Below are 16,092 nucleotides of genomic sequence, written 5' to 3'. Positions count from 1 at the left end.
CTCCCCAAATGTCCTGTTATCTTCCTGTGCCTCTGGAAGGCTATATCCAGCCCTTACACCCTTTGACACCCTTACAAGAGCGGTGTCAAACTCATTTTTACTGGGGGCCACATCAGCCTTGAGGTTGCCTTCAAAGGGCTGAATGTAATTTTAGGACTGAATGTAATTTTATGCTTAGTATAAATGTAACTGCTCCTTAACAGTTAAGTCAGAGCTCAGTACTGCCACTGGGTAGAAACAAGGTGCTGGGCTGGATAAAACAAGGTGGAGGGCCGGATTCAGCCCACATGCCTTGCGTTTGCCACCTGTGCCTTATAGCCTATGGCCCTGTAGACCCTGCTTTGCTGGGACCCTGGAATAGCCTCCTAATCTCCATCCCACATCTGCCCCTTACAGTCCATTCTCCATGAAGCAGCCAGAGTGATATTTTTAAAACCTAAATGAAAGCATGCCACCCTCCTGGCTCAAATCTCAATAATTTCACACTTGGAATAAATGCCAGTCTCCTTAAAATAACCTGGAGGCCCTCGCCTGCATAATCTGCCTCCCACTTCCCTTTCCCTTTTGTGTGGCCCCTTTCCCGACCCAGCACTCCATCTAGGCTTCCTGTTTGTCCTCAAGGGTACCCAGCTGATTTCTGCCTCAGGAGTTTGTGCAGGACTGTTACTCTGCTGGGAATATTCTCCTCTCCTTTCCCTCGCTCCTGACTTTTTCTAAGACTGATTCATTTTCATCCTTCAAGTCCTAGCTTAAATGTCACTTCCTAAGAGAACTTTTTGACCACTCATGTCTCAAATACTTGTCATTGACACAATTTGTAACTATAGAATTGCTTGTTCGTTTACTGGCTTATTCGTTAATCTGTTCTTTTGTCTGAGTTGTTCGCCACTGCATCCCCAACTTGGCATACTTCAGGGCCTCGTATCAGTCAGAGCAGGCTGAGCTCTGTGGCTGTTACAAACAACTTCCAAATCTTAGTTCCTTAAAACCACAAAGGTTTGTGTCTCAGTCATGCTAAAAGTCCATCACAGGCTGGGGGTGTTGGGGATGTTGGTGAGTGCTCATTGAGTACTGGTAGAGTGGCCACACACCCAAACATTCCCAGGGGCCATACCACAGAGAGGAGAGCTCTGGAGGTCTTGCACTGGCAAATAAATTCTCCAGTCCAAAAATAATTTATGTGTCACTTCCACTCACAAGTCATTGGTTAGATCTAGTCACATGGCCTCACCCAATAATAGGGAGCTAGGAAGTTCAGCCCTTCCCAGTGCCCGTGACCCTGTTCCTCAAACTACTCATTTTGCTTGGAGAGGCTGCTACAGACTCTCCCATCTAAACTTGGATTTGATCAAACGGTACCACCACAAGTACATTCCACAAGGCTTTGCAGTGTTGGTTGCACTATGATGGCATTGCACACTCCCAGATACAATGGGCCTTGGAAGGAAATGATGCCCCTATGTTGGTTATAACACCCTAGAGTATGCATCGTGGGTTCTGGTGGCAATCACAATTTAAGCTAACATTTGTTGAGTACTCAACACGTTCCTAGCACTGCACTGAGAGCTTTACATGTAATATCATCTAACACCTACAGTGTGGAGATGCTTTTCCTATTGGGCAGCTGAGGAAACTGAGGACCACAGAAATTAAGTAAGTTCCTAATTAAGTAATTGCTAGTTATACTGTAGGGTCCTTCTTTGAACTTATCTTTCCTGATTCTAAACTTGTGCACTTAATTGTTACTCCATAGGAAAAGGTTTGGGTCTGATAATCCCAGAGAGCTTCTTTCTTGAGAAGTCTCCTACCCCTTCTCCCTTATAGTACCTAGCAGAGTTTCTGTCATATAATTAGCACGGAATAGAAGTCTTTAAAGTATAGGGAAAGGGTAAAAATAGAATCCTTAAGATAGTAGACTGACACTAGGATATTCTTCTGGTTACATGCTTTTTGTTCAGCCTGTTACTTAAGACTAAGGTAAAGCTTGCGTGCTTTTTGACAGCTGTAGGTGGAGGGCCTGGATCTGTTCCTTGCTTCTACCTAACAATCTAACCAAGGTATCAAGCCTCTCATGTAATACATGTGTATCCTTATGTATTATTATCAACAAAGAAGGAATTACATAGTGCTAGCTGCAGTGGATATCAAACTGAACAAGAACTATTTTCCTTCGTCAGAGATTAGAGACAGATACTTAAACAATGAACTGGAATACAGTGTGTTGTGCCATGAGGTTTGTGTAAGGGTCAGTAGGGCCACAGATCCTGCGGAGGCGGTGAGGGGTAGGATTCAGCTCTAGGAAGGGGAGGTTAGTTGGGACAATCAACCCGAGGTGAAGCCCTATTTGGATAGAAAATTACAAGCTCGGGGCTTTGGAGAGCGATGATAGATAGGGGCAGGCTGTGGGAAAAAGCTGTGGGCCTGGAGCTTTTCCACTGCACTTCCTGCCTCAAGGCTATGGCTGGAGCTAGGACTCTTGACCTTGTGACCTTGGTGAAGTATAGCCAGTAACTCCTCGGACGTCATTAGCCTAGAGTCTTGGCGCCATGCTAAGTTCCCTCCTCAGGTGACTCCAGCGTCCGGACAGGCACCTGGACCCTTTGGTACTTGCGCGCCGCAACGTTAATTTTCCGCCTCAGGTCTGCCCTTCCCTTTTGCTTTCCACTAGTTTGGCCTCGCCCTTACCTAAAACCACTACCGGAGCGCCCTTCATCCATCCACACCCAAACTACCCTCAGACTCCACCAACGCAGCATCCGTCCCGAGCTACGCGGCCCGTGGCCGAGATGGGGAAGCGGAGGTGGGCGGGGCAGGCTTGCCGAGCCCGTCTGCCCCCCAACCCCCCACGCTGGAGATCGCTTGTCATTGGCGAAAAGTACCCCCAGCCTCCTGAGGCTTGGAAGCTCCGCTTCAGATTGGCTACTAGGTGCTCAGTGGGCATGGCCTCCGGGGAGTGAGAACGGAAGGGAGGGCGCGCGCTCGAGAGGCGGGGTTGCCTAGGCGACGCCGGGGGCGCGCTCAGGGGGTGGGGAAGCGATCCCCTGCTGCTCAATGACAAATTGGCTGGAGGCTGCTGGGGACTGCTGGGGTCCGGCCGCGGGAGAAGGCGTGAGGGACCGCGGGGCGTGTTTAAGAGCGGCTCGCGGACTGCGGACAGCTGAGGCGGCGCGGGACCGGGCCTAGGTGAGAGAGTCCGGGCCTGGCAGGACCCTCAGGGGCGGGCTGGGGAGCGGGCTGGGGAAGTGGGGTTGGCCCTCCGGCGCTCTCCAGGCAGGGTGGTGACCAGCCGTCGGACACGTCGCGCCCGGAGGCCGCCGGGGGGCGACGCGGGAGCAGCGACCCGGGGAGGTCCCCTGGAGAAAGCCTCGGGGCCTCCTAGATCGGTCTGAAGCTGAGGAAATGCGGGCGGCGCCCCAGCCTCTCCCTTTTCTCCGCTCCTTCCCTTTTCCCACAAATGGCCTCTGCTTCCACTTCCTGCCCTTTCGGGCCTCCAGCCCGAGGAAGGTCCACTTCCTCAGTGCTTTAGTTGCGGCTAAAGAGTTACAGGAACTTGTAAGTACCTTAAGATCTTGTGCTTGGACTGAGCAGGGCCATGTTCCAAAAGTTGTTCTGTTTTTGGTCTTGTCTTGCAAATGAGCATAAAGTTGCTCCCGCCCCCTTAGTTTCTTTCTGATAGGGGCTGGCACGGAATGTGGCTTCTAATAGGAAGAAGCACAATGGACTTGAACTAGTCCTGCCAGGACTAGGCTTCAACACCTCTCTTCTTGCCCTCTTAAGGTAAATAACTTTATTCATGGTTGGTTCAGAACTGGTAGTGGCAGAAATAGCTGCGGCCAGGCAGCTCGTTTGAGGTGTCCTGTCTGTGCTCATTTTCAGGAGCATACTGGAAACGTTGTAACTTTGATGTTGTTATCAGGTGAGTCTTCTGGGGGAGAAGTTCTTGTGTTTGATGGACTGATTTAGAATTGCCAGTGAAAGAGGCTTGGCTGATTATTCATTTCAGTTATCTGTGCCTTGATTGCAACCGTTCTAAGAACAGTGAACTTTCTGCTTTGTCCTACTTTTTCTACTGTTGGTCAAGTTTTGGGGATGGATAATGGGCATTGATTATCAGAAGGGACAGCCCATCTTTTAGATATGTAAATATTTTAAGCAAAGCAACAAGATTCTTGGCTGGCAAAGCTTGAAGGTTAAGGCAATATTTCTTAAACCTGCAGCAAAATAATTAGAATATCCAGAAATGGGATGACTGTGAATGGTAGCTTTGAATATTGGGAAGAATCCTGGGAGGGCAGAGTGTGAAGACCTAGGTTTGCTGATGGTTCCGAAACTTTATTGGTGATGTGATTTTGAGTATGGCTTTCCCTTCTCTGTGCTGCAGTCTACAGCTGTAGAAAGATGATAATATATTTTTTAAAAATGTGATAATAGTTATCCTACTTGTAAGAGATTAAACAAAGTAGGGTACTTTTAAGGTGTTCATTGTGGTAGTGGGGGTGGGATTGAGATGGGGTGGGAATAAGGCTCAGGATATCCATCTCCTGTGTGTGGTTTTAATCCAGTCAGCTAGTGTCCTCTTCTCTGACCACAACTGGGTGTTCCCTTCCTTTTCCCTTTCCTTTATTTCTCATTGGAAAGCTGGGTTCTCTTATTTGAGATCTCAGCAAAATTTCCCTGCACCTGAGGAGTAGAAGCTTTCCCAGGATTTTGTGTGGAAAAAAGTGGCGATATATTACATCTCTTTTGGGAATATGGGACCTACACACATGAATATTGGAAAACGAGACTTAGAGGCTCATATGGGATCTAAACAGATCTTGGTAGAAGGTGGAAGAAGTGGGAAAGTTTTAAATTCCTGCGTTAGCTGAAGATGGTTTGAGACTGGAAATTTTTAATCCAGAGTTGAGATAATCCTTTGCCATATCACCCAGTCCCACAATACCTCTTTGCATTCAGTTTCTAAATTTTTATCCAGTCATTGGACTTGGAAACATCATTGGAAACCTTTTCTGAAAGCTAAATTTGGAATCAGTATAGCAACCTTGAACTATAGTGTCAGAAGAAATCTTGGTGAACTCTTCTAACATTTCCACTGTATTTGTCCCAAGATGTGCAAGAGTCCTACTTTTCATTGGCTACAAGTACTTCTAAACAAATAGCCCCAGTGCTCACATATGCAGGACACCTGGATTTTTTTTTTTTTTAAGTGAATTCATGTGGCTGAGGATAAGTCTGAATCAGAGAGCCAGAGTACCAGAGAAAATGGAGCTCACATGGAGGATGGTGGGGTGGGAAAGGAGGAGGAGGGCAACTAATGTTTACTGTGTATCAGCTATCTGCTTGTTACAGACTCACTGATCTCACCAACACCAGATAAATATCTGGCCTTGGAGATAATATTTGACCTTGAGTAGTCTTCTTTAGCTCCTCAGTTCTTTTGGTACCTACAAAAACAAGTATGGGTGTATATGTGTACATATTCTTAGATATTTCAACAGTAGAGGGGCCAGTAGGCCAGAGGATGTACGAGCTTTTGGAGGAGTGAGAGTGGAAAGAAAGATGAAGAGAGTGTGGAAGCTGAGTATCAAAACCCTGAAGTATGTAGTTACTGTGGCCAACTACAAAATGCCAGCCAGGTCTCAATTTCAAGTGTATGTTACTTTTAAAGAAAGTAACTGCTTACACAGAACTGACTGTTCTCTGTTATGGTTGTAGATGAACCTTTAGGGATTTTTTTTTTTAATTTTCATTTTTATTTTTTAACATATTTTATTGATTATGCCATTACAATTGTCCCATTTCCCCCTTCATTTCCTTCTACCCTGTACGCCCCCTTCCCCCTATTCCCCCCTTTAGTTCATGTCCATGTGTCACAAGTTCTTTAGCTTCTACATTTCCCATGTTATTCTTGCCCTCTCCCTATTTTCTACCTATTCTGTATGCTATTTATTCTCTGTACCTTGTGCCCCCTTCTCCTCCTCCCACTCCCCTGTTGTAACCCTCCTGTGATCTCCATTTCTATGGTTCTGCTCCTGATCTAGCTGTCCTCTTAGTTTGCTTTTGTTTTAGGTATGGCTCTCAATAACTGTGAGTTTGCTGTCCTTTCACTGTTCATATTTTTTATCTTCTTTTTCTTAGGTAAGTCCCTTTAACATTTCATATAATAAGGGCTTGGTGATGATGAACTCCTTGAATTTGATCTTATCTGAGAAGAACTTTATCTGTCCTTCCATTCTAAATGAAAGTTTTGCTGGATAGATCAATCTTGGATTTCATGACTTGGAATACTTCTTTCCAGCCCTTTCTTGCCTGTAAGGTCTCTTTTGAGAAATCCACTGACAGTCTGAGGGGAACTCCTTTGTAGGTGACTGTCCCCTTATCTCTTGCTGTTTCTAGGATTCTCTCCTTCATTTGAATCTTGGCTAATGTAATGATGATGTGCCTTGGTGTGTTCCTTCTTGGGTCCACCTTTGGGATTTTTTTTTGCTCTTTAGAAATTGAAGTATAAATGCAGAAGAAGGTGCTATTAATTATAATTGTAATATATCATTGTCATCATTGCTTTTGTCATTGGTTTGTGGGCAATTTATATATAGCATCTTTTGAGTCCACTAGATTAGGGATTGACGTAGAAACTACTAAATTAGGTCAGACTCAAAATAGTCCAAGTTACATACTTTTACTTAGCATACCACATGAGTTAAAAGAAATATAGTAGTTTGGTCCTTTAACGTTTATTTATCTTTTGAATGAATTTTCTACTTCTGTGTAATAAATCAAGCCAAACCTGGCCACTTAAAACAACAGACATTTGTTATCTCAGTTCTCAGTTATATCTACAGTTTCTGAAGTTCAGGAATCTGGGAGAAGCTTGGTTGGGTGTTTCTGGCTCAGGGTCTCTCCTGAGGTTGGAGCCATCTGAAGGTGTGACCGGGGCTGGAGAACCTGCTTCCAAGACGGCACACTCACATGGCTCATGGCCAGAGGCCCGAGTTCGTCACTGTGTGGGCTTCTCCATAGGACTCTGCGACATGGCAGCTTTTCCCCAGAGCGAGTGATCTGAGAGAGACAGAGAGAAACAGAAAGAGAAAGACAGAGGTTGGTCAAGATAGAAACTGCAGCATCTTCATATCTAATCTTGAAAGTGACATATCATCACTTTCACCAGCACATAGACCAGACCTGGTGCAGTGTGGGAGGGAGGGACTGACCACACAAGGGGGGCCCTGAGGATCACTGGCATTTTGGATGCCAGCTCCCACAATTTCTTCTTTCAGGTTTGACCTTACATTATTGAGAAAAATCTTTGTTTCATATGCTTACTAAAGTATGTACTATAGGAGGTTAAAATATAGGTAGAGTTTTTACTGTTCTAGAAACTTTTAATATTTTACTTTCTTCTGGTTCTTCATGGTCATGCTAGAATTAATTAGCCAAATACGGAAGTTAGAATTCTAAATCTTGCTGGCCCCTGAACCAAATGTAATAGCCAAGTTTTTTTAATCCTAAAACAAATTGATAAAAAATTATTGCCAAAATGATCTCCTTGATGAATAGCTTAAAATTAATCATTAATCATCTGTGTATTTTCAAAAATAAAACTCACTGGCAAAGTAACTGAAAAAATATTGGTGAAGTGAAATCAAAGCCCCCTGCCCCCAGTTATTTTAAATCTTTGGACAATATTTCTTCACTCAGCAATTCTTCATTTCTCTTTTGAAACCCAGATACATTTTAATTAGATCTGGATTGAAGGGCTCTTTTCTTTTAGCTTCTCAGTGAAACCTTTCTGAGGCGTCTGTAGGTAGACAGGAAAGTTAAGGAGTCCTGAGCTTGAAAGCCTGATGAAATGACTTCTGATTTTCCTCTCATCTTTAAACATTCTAATATTTTCATGTAACAAAACCCTTTGAATCCAGTATATTTATAACAAGAGAGTTCACAAATCATGTTAAATTATAACTTCGGATAATGAAGTCTTCTGAGAATCACTTTTTGTTCCTCCTGACGCAGTTGAAGATGCTTCGAGTAACCATTAGGCAGCCTGGGAAGTCGGCACAGTTTGATTTCCTTACTTCTGAGATATTTGGCCCTTTCCCTATTCACTGCCCTAATTTGTGAGCTAGAAAAGAAAGAACTTACCTTTCTTTTCTTTCATCCTAAGTCTCCCATCCTCCTCCTCCTTCCTCCACCCCCTTTCTCCTAGTAAAAACAGGAAAGGATTGGTGGCCAGTCATTTATTATGGGTTATTTGATCCTAGTATTAGGGGAGGATTTTAGCCAACATGGTAGTTCTCACATATTAAGCCTTAAAAAAAAGTCTCCAATTGTATCTGTTCAGTAAGTTCTGCCATTTAAAAAAAACCTTTTAAAAAGCTTTTATACCCAATACCAGTGTCGTGTGGGGGTGGGGTAGGGAGGGGTTCCCCACACCACCAAGCAATTCTCAATCACCAGCCGGGCGTCATAGAATTTAACTCAGTTCTGACATTCTTTCCGGACACAGCATTATCCGGGCACAGCATCAGATTGCACAGGTTGAGGGCTCAGTCTCATAAGACTGCCCTCCGCTTCAGACACCGGTAGTAAACCCAGGTTGTTACCTGTGCTTCTGACCAAGTAGCTACAGATTGCAGGTTCCCATGACCCCCTCCTTGGATTTCAGATGCCAGTCTCCAGTTCAGGTTATTATTTATACTTTTATGACCCACCACTGGCTGTAAATCAGAGGTTCCCACAACTCCCTCCTTGGGTTTGACTAATTTTCTAGAGCTGCTCTTTCTAGAGCTGCTTAAAGCTCTTAAAAGAGCTTTAAGCACACTTTTATTTGCAGTTTTAGAAAATTCCCAGTACAGGCTCTGTGGAGAACAGATTGAAGAGAAGCTAAAGTAGCACCGAGAAGTCAGTTAGGAAGCTGTGGCTGTGAAGTGGTTGGTGGCTGGGACTAGGGTGTGGCTGAGAGGATGGAAGAAGCGGGGGATTTAAACTTTATTTTGGAGATGGAATCAGTAGAATTGTCACTGGAAAGGGACTGGGACCAAGGCGGGTCTGCCCATGTGCTGTCAGGAATGAATGGGTTCTTGACTTTGTGTAGGAAGGATTTCAGGACATGAGTCCAGGTGATATTGAGAGGACCTTTATTAAAGTTGGGGACCGTGAGACAAAGGGGCTTGAGATAGAAGAGGCAAGATCACAGCAACAGGAGCGAGCCTAGGCGGGGCTGCCTTGGCCTTCTGTAAATGTGAGGAAGAGTCATGCCAAGGTGACGCTGCCTTGACCCTTTAGAAGGAAGTCACAGAGGAAGAAGGGAGTGAGAAGTGCGTGGACTTAGGAAACAAGTTACAGAGGCAAAAGGAGGATCCTTGGAAATGGGTTCAGGTGGTTAGCCCAGGACAACCTGCCACTGTCAGCTGCTCCCCTGGTTGCAAGTCTTGTGGGGACCCTGAGAGCTTAGGAGAAAGAAAGCAAGGACACACACCTGAGGAAAGAATTGGGGGGGAAGGGGTGGGCATGCTCTGGGTTCTTTGTCTCAAGGGTTTTTATCTGTTTTCTAAAGGTGGGAATTTTAGGGGGAGGCTCAAGGGAGGATCTCCATAGTACATTCATTAGCTTCCCAGTTGTGTCCTTTGTATGCTGATACATCAAAATGAGTGTATCAAGCGTCATTCTCTGGTCATTTTCTCCTTCAAGGAATGTCACCAAAGAAGGACAGAGAGGGACTGGGACTGAGGTGGGCCTGCCCCCTGCTGGTCTAGAATGTGTAAAACATTTGTTTCTAAGTGTCTGGTTAGGGAAGATAAGACCTTGGGATTTATTTTCTGACTGTAAATTGCTCAGTTGTTTAACTATGTCTCAGTTTCCCTATTTTACTTGCCAAGGAATTTTCCTAGCTTATTACTATCCTGCCTCATAAGTAGTCATGTTGGTCGTGAATTGAGTTGGGAGAGAGGCAAAGGGAATCATAGATGACTCCCAGGTTTTTGGTTTTTAGTAATGCCTTGTATATGACTAATTACTCCAGTAACTACTAAATGGGATTGGTGGAGCTGTAGATTTTAGGGGGGGGGGCTGGCAAGAGTCAAGAATCATCTTGGGAATGGTGTAAGATTCTTGCTGGATACCCATGTGGGGAGGAGTGGTAGTTAGACAGAAGAATATGCGTCTGGAGGTCAGGACAGAGATCTAGGCTACATTGGAAAAGTTTGGGAGCTGTGCTTAAAGTTGTTGGTTCAGATGAGATCACGGAACAAGAGAGTGTAGAGATGAGAAGGGTGTACAACTGAGCTCTGAGGAGCACTGACATTTAGAAGCCAGGTAAAGCAGACCACACCGAGAACAAGATGCCAGAGAAACCACAAGCGCTGTGGGAGGATGTGGTGCTATGAAGGCTGGAGCGACAGACTGGAGGGAGGTCCCAGAGGGATCTTTGAATTGGCCTGCTAAGGGCCTTCCCCTTTCCAGGCACATTTGCTAAGTGCTCATTTTTCAAAGAAGGAGGGGGAGAGGGTGGGAGAGGAGAAAGAAATGTCTACATAGGTGTTTGCAACATGGAGTTTATTGGTGTTTTGACAAAACCAGTTCCCATGAAGTTGTGCTGGGCCAGGAAGCCCGAGGAGAAGGCACTTCATCAATGAAGTAGTGAGGAAGCCTTACCACTCGAGTGGGGTCTGCGGGCCAGCAGCCTCACCTTGGAGCAGGTTGGCAGTGCAAAGCCTTGGGCTCCACCCCAGGCCCACTGAATTAGAATATACATTTTAACAAGATTCCCAGGACATTTGTATTTACATTAAAGTTTGAGGAGAGTTGTTATACATTACCAGGGCTATACAGAAATTGTGTCACCTGCTAAAGGGACATGTAGGAACCAAACATATGAGTGAGTGTTCAGGATGAAGATTAAATAAAGGAGGCTGTAGGCTGTTGGGAGATGATGCTGCAGAGAGGTGGACTGACTGGCGATGCATGAAAAGAGGATGATGGCTGGGATGATGCTACGGGGCTTGGGGTGGTGGGTGTATGCAGTCCAATGCCTGTGTGGAATGCATGGCTTTTGCTAAGAGCAGGAATGTGCTCTCCATGTAGCCGGAGACAAGGAGGAGATGGGCGTGGATGCTGATAGGTTTGTAGATTTGGTGGAGGAGCGATGAGGAGGTTTGTGCTTAGAGGCTTCTGTTGGGGGGAAATGGGGTATGGTCATCTTATAGTTGGGCATATGGGGTCCAGCCACTTGTTGCCATGTATACGTATAATGTGAAGATTTTTAGGGAAAGGAAATAGGTTTTTATTCATAGGTTTCCCAATTTGAGGGGGGCTGGGAACATTTTTGCTTTGAGCTGATTGAGTCCACCTTTTCCATAAAGCACAGAAAACCAGTCATCCCCAGGAAGATTAAAGTCCAAATCCATGCCCAGAAGTTTTTCATTATTGTTTATCTGTAGTTTAAGGTTGTTATTTGAATGGGTCTTCGTCTGTAAGTTTTATGCCTTTTTTTGTTTGTGTGTGTGTCAGAGTTGTCATTGCCTTGACGCAGTTCCTGTCTTTTTATGGTGTGGAGTGTGTTGTCAGATTATTCCAGACAGTTGTTCAGGGGAAGCTTCATTTGTGAGGAACGTCTCAGCTCACGTCTTCGTGTGTTGTTCTTAGAGCGAGAAAGTGGAGGCAGTCCAGGACCCATGTGCCATGTTGTATTGGGTTGTAGTGTCCCAGGGGCTGGAGCCCAATGAGGAAGGTATTTGTGTGGGACCTTGTCTTCAGCAACTGGCTTCCAGCTGTTCAGGGCCCAAGGCCTGAGCCATCCTGCCTGTGCAGGGCAAAGCAAGAGTCAAAAAGCCAAAGTGCCAAGAGACCTGAGAGTGAGTTTCTGCCTCTCTTTTGTTTAACAGTTTCACCCAGAATCCCATGTGCTCTGGAAGTCAGTGGGAGTGTTGAGCTTTTAAATTAATGAAGGCCAGTGTCAGTCATATTTGTCTTTTCCCTTTTTTTTGGTTGGCAAGTTTAGGAAGGGGGCAAAGTCTCTAGTCATACATGTTCTGTACAAGCTCCCTTATGCTGAGTCAGGAGCTGCCTGGCTGCCTGGGCAGTCTCCCTGCTCCAGTGGCCAGTCCCTTTACAGAGAGGAGTTTTCTCCCCCTGCCTTCTCCAGCAATTTGGTCCGACCCCTCTGTTACAGTTTCTGGAGGGTGAGTAAAGGGGAGAATCACAGTAAGACTTCTAGGAAGTGTTGAGTGGATGTCCATTTCTGGTTTGTGATCATAAATGCTTTTAATGTGAAGGTTTATATGGCTGGTTGCATGATTTTCTTTCCCTCTAGACAGCAGCAGTTGCCTGCCAGGTGCAGGTTTGAAGAGCCTGGTGAAAGGAGCACAGGAGGTGACTGTATTTGCAGGAGGGCTATAATGTCGACAGTGGTGTGAAGGCTGGGGAAAGAGGGAATTTGAGCCCAGAGGGAGCTGGTGCACAGGAAGGGCTGGAGGTCAGTGCTTGCAAGTATCAAGGAGTTAAGAGATTGGTGGGTGGATATTTGAGCAAGTGAACTAGAAGGTGGTGGCTGAGGCTGGACGGTCCTGATAGTGATAAAGTTTGGCGTACACCCCTAGCAGAGTGAGGTAGCATGAAGGAAAAAGTTTCTGGAGAAGAGAAGGTTAAGGACGTGAGAGATGCCAAGCTCTCAGATAGGCCGTCCACGTGAATATAGAGGTCACGGAGGAAGATGCCAGGAGTTGGGTTGAAAGGAAGTCTATGAACCAGAAGCAAATACCTGCAGTAAATGAGGGAAATGAGGAGGAGGTCTACAAGATGAAAGCAGCCAGGTAGGAAAAGGGCATTAACCACTTCCTAAGGAAGGTGGAGATAATTGGACCTAGGGAAGTGCTGAATTGGAAGTGACTGTGGAGAAAGAGGAAGGACACTTATCACCTCCTGGCCCTGAGGCACATGGCATCTGTTTAAGATTTTGTGTTCCCAGGGCACACCCAAGTCTCAGGGAAAACCAGACGGTAGAGGAACATTCTTAGAAGAGGTGGAGGGTCTTGAAGAGTTTGCTGATGTTTCCAAGGGCTTTGGATGGTGTGATGGTGGGATTAGTCATTTCAGGGGATGGATGCTCTTCTGATGGTATGGAATCTCTCTCTGTAAGAGGGAAGAGTGGGAATGCCTGCACTTTGGTGGTAATTCAGTAGAAAGTTATTCAGCAGTATGTGGCCCTCTTAGAGGACGGTGAACCCTGTTCTAACACTGTGGTTGCCAAATCTTGGCTGGGTAGGTGACAGTTTCCTGGTTCTGGTTCCCTAAGTCTTTGTACACCAGCACAGCAGGGAAGAGAAGGACTCAAAAGACTGTTTCTGTTAGAGAAATTTCAGGACTTGCTTGGGGAGACTTAGGGCAGGTCATGAAATGCTCATCAATAATGCCTCTGAAGGCCTGTGGCATTGTCTTTTGGGGTGATAGAGAAGAAAGGTCTGAAGGATCTCTGCTGCTGATGATAATACTCCTACTCTTACTTCTGAATTGGAAATGCTCTCAAATTCTGTAGTGCTATTAAAAAGAAACAGCAGCTCCAAAATGGAGTCACTTTTGCTAGGCCTCTCCAAGACTTACTACCTAAACTAATTGCAGTTTCAGCCTCTCCCAGGAATGGAATTTAGACCAATCAATCTAGAATTCCCCTGGTCAGCACTGGTGAGGTCATCTTCCTGATAAGACCCCTCCCTTTCCCTCAGGGAAAGTGACCTTGGCCTGAAATAATTCACTTGTTTAACTTTCTTGCCCACCCCCTTTCTGCTTATAGGAACCTTCCAGTTTGCATATCCCCCGTGTACCCTTCTAGCTGTTAGATGGGTTGCTTAATAAAGCCAATTAGTTTTTCAGATTTACTCATTCGCATTGGTTCTTCAGCAGTACATACTTCGCCATTCATCCCTTCTCAGTTACTCTGTGAGATAGGCAGGGCAAATACTGTCCTTGTTCCTTGGATGGGGAACTTAGGAGAAGTGGGGTGAGGTGACTTGCTTAGTCAGTAGTGAGTGACTAAGTGAGGCCCACAAGCCAGAACTCTTCCTTTCTAGTGTGGCCATCTAGATGGGTATCACCGCAGCTGTTTGGACAAAGGAGTCTCCTTTGCCTCATCTCTCCGTGGCTCCAATTTCTTTCTCAGACTTTTAAAAATATCAGAGCATTATTCAGAAAACAGTTAAGTGATTATTCAGAGCCAGGTATTATTGTAGGTGTTTTTTTAATTTAATATTCATAGTAACCCTGAGGTTGCAGATATTTATATTTTATAGATCAGACTGAAGCTAAGAAAAGCAGCTTAAGCTTGGGTTAGTTTCCTAATGGTAGACCCCAGACTTCAAGTTGTTAGGATGGTCAGTGATGCAGGCTATGGAAGAATTCACAAAGAGAAGAAAATGTAGAGAGTGAAGATTTTATTCACTGTCCAAGAAAGGAGAGGGGCATGGTGTGGAGAGATACACCAGCATTGAGGGGTGGGGGTTTGGGCTTTTGCTGAATTATAATTGGGTTAAAAAAAGGGTGGCGTGCTATTGGGAGGCCCTTGGGCTGTTGTAACATGGGGCTACAGTCCCAATGTTACCTTCTGCCTGAGCTCCGGGAGCCCTTAGTCACATTCAGTTCTTATGTTCCAGTAATTTCGAGTCCTGGGGACAAGCTCAGAAGAGTAAAATGGCAGTCATGTTCAACGGGGTCATAGGCCTGCTTGGCAAATGGTGCTGCGATACTAAATGGCACCAGCTCTGTCCTTTCAAGTATGCCCTTGGGACAGGATAAAAAAATGTGGTATACTATACATAATATAAAATTTACCATTTTAACCATTTATAAGTGTACAGTTAGTCATTCACATTGTTATGCAGTCTGTCCCTCTCCAAAACATTTTTTATCTATCGTAGCACCCTGCAGCCCTGTGCCCGCTAAACACTACTCCCATCTTCCCCTCCGTCCTAGCCCTTGGCAACGACTATTCTACCTTCCATCTCTGCATTTGACTGTTCCAGGTATTTCATACAGGCGGAATCATATGGTATTTGTCCTTTGTGTCTGGTTTATTTCACTTAGCATAATGTCCTCCAGAGTCATTCATGTTGTAGCATGTGTCAAAATTTCATTCCTTTTTAGACTGAATAATATCTATTGTATGGCTGTATCACATTTTGTTTTCCATTCATCTATCAAGGGACACTTGGGTTGCTTCCACATTTCCACTGCTGTGAATAATGCCTCTGTGAACATAGTTATACAAAGATGTATTCAAGTCCTGCTTTCATTTTTGGGGGGTTGTATAATAACTGCTTTTTGTTGCATTTTCCTCCCAGGTCTTTGTTTCAGAACTGGTACTGTAGTTGCCTGTGCATTTCTCTCTGTTTAATGAGCTTTCTGATCCATAGTTTTGTGCCATTGATATCAATTACAGTATTTCACACCAAGGTTGAAGGTCTTCCCCACCCCACTGCTATAAGTGACCATGCAAATTATACAAGTCCTGTTAGAATGTATGCAGTGTACTAGCAGAAGTGGAAATAATAGCAAGTCTCTAAACAGGATTTTATTTAGGTAAATAATTTTGAACAGGGACATGTATGTGAGTTCCAAATCTTCAGCTATTGAGATGAATTAGCTCTAATGTCCCTGAGGCTTCTCTTGCAGGAAGGAGTTGGAGTTTGTCTTATATAAATTGGTAGAACTCTGTATTTAAGGCCAGTGAAATCCCCAGATCCTTTGAGGGTGAGGGCATGATGGGAGAGGACTTCATTTCAGAAAAACTATACATTTAAAAAAAATCAGAGCTTGGATATGGACAACAGTGTAGTAATTGTGGGGGGCAGGGGGAGGAGGGTAGATGGAGATGGAGGGGAGTATGGGGGAGATACATGGTAATGGAAAAAATACAATATAATAAAATTAAAAATCAGAGCTTGCAAATTAATTCCCACCACTTCTTGGTGCTTTGTACTTCAGGAAGGTCATCATATAAGTTGACTTTTCAAAGTTTACCTGCCATCACTTGTCCTCTTGAGGCCTCACAACCCCCGGATGGAGAACTCATTTTTTTATTCATCATGTATTGAGCATCTCTGA

At 44.9% G+C, this 16,092-nt stretch overlaps 1 protein-coding gene across 3 annotated transcripts in view; it reads left to right on the top strand.

Moving 5' to 3' along the window:
- Window positions 1–3,008: 3,008 nt before the first annotated feature.
- Window positions 3,009–16,092, top strand: part of RALB (RAS like proto-oncogene B) — a 42,832-nt gene continuing 29,748 nt past the window's right edge. Inside the window, exon 1 of one of the 3 annotated variants that reach the window (XM_037146254.2) lies at window positions 3,009–3,183. The gene's annotated coding sequence lies outside the window, so the exon portion shown is untranslated. Of the gene's footprint in view, window positions 3,184–3,385; window positions 3,553–3,681; window positions 3,778–16,092 lie in introns of those variants that run through there. The other 2 variants (XM_037146260.2, XM_037146257.2) reach the window with 2 other exon arrangements.

This window comes from Artibeus jamaicensis, unplaced genomic scaffold, assembly GCF_021234435.1.
Source record: "Artibeus jamaicensis isolate MK-2021 breed Jamaican fruit bat unplaced genomic scaffold, CSHL_Jam_final contig_463, whole genome shotgun sequence".
NCBI lineage: Eukaryota > Metazoa > Chordata > Mammalia > Chiroptera > Phyllostomidae > Artibeus > Artibeus jamaicensis.
This window is presented reverse-complemented; position numbering and strand designations above follow the sequence as displayed.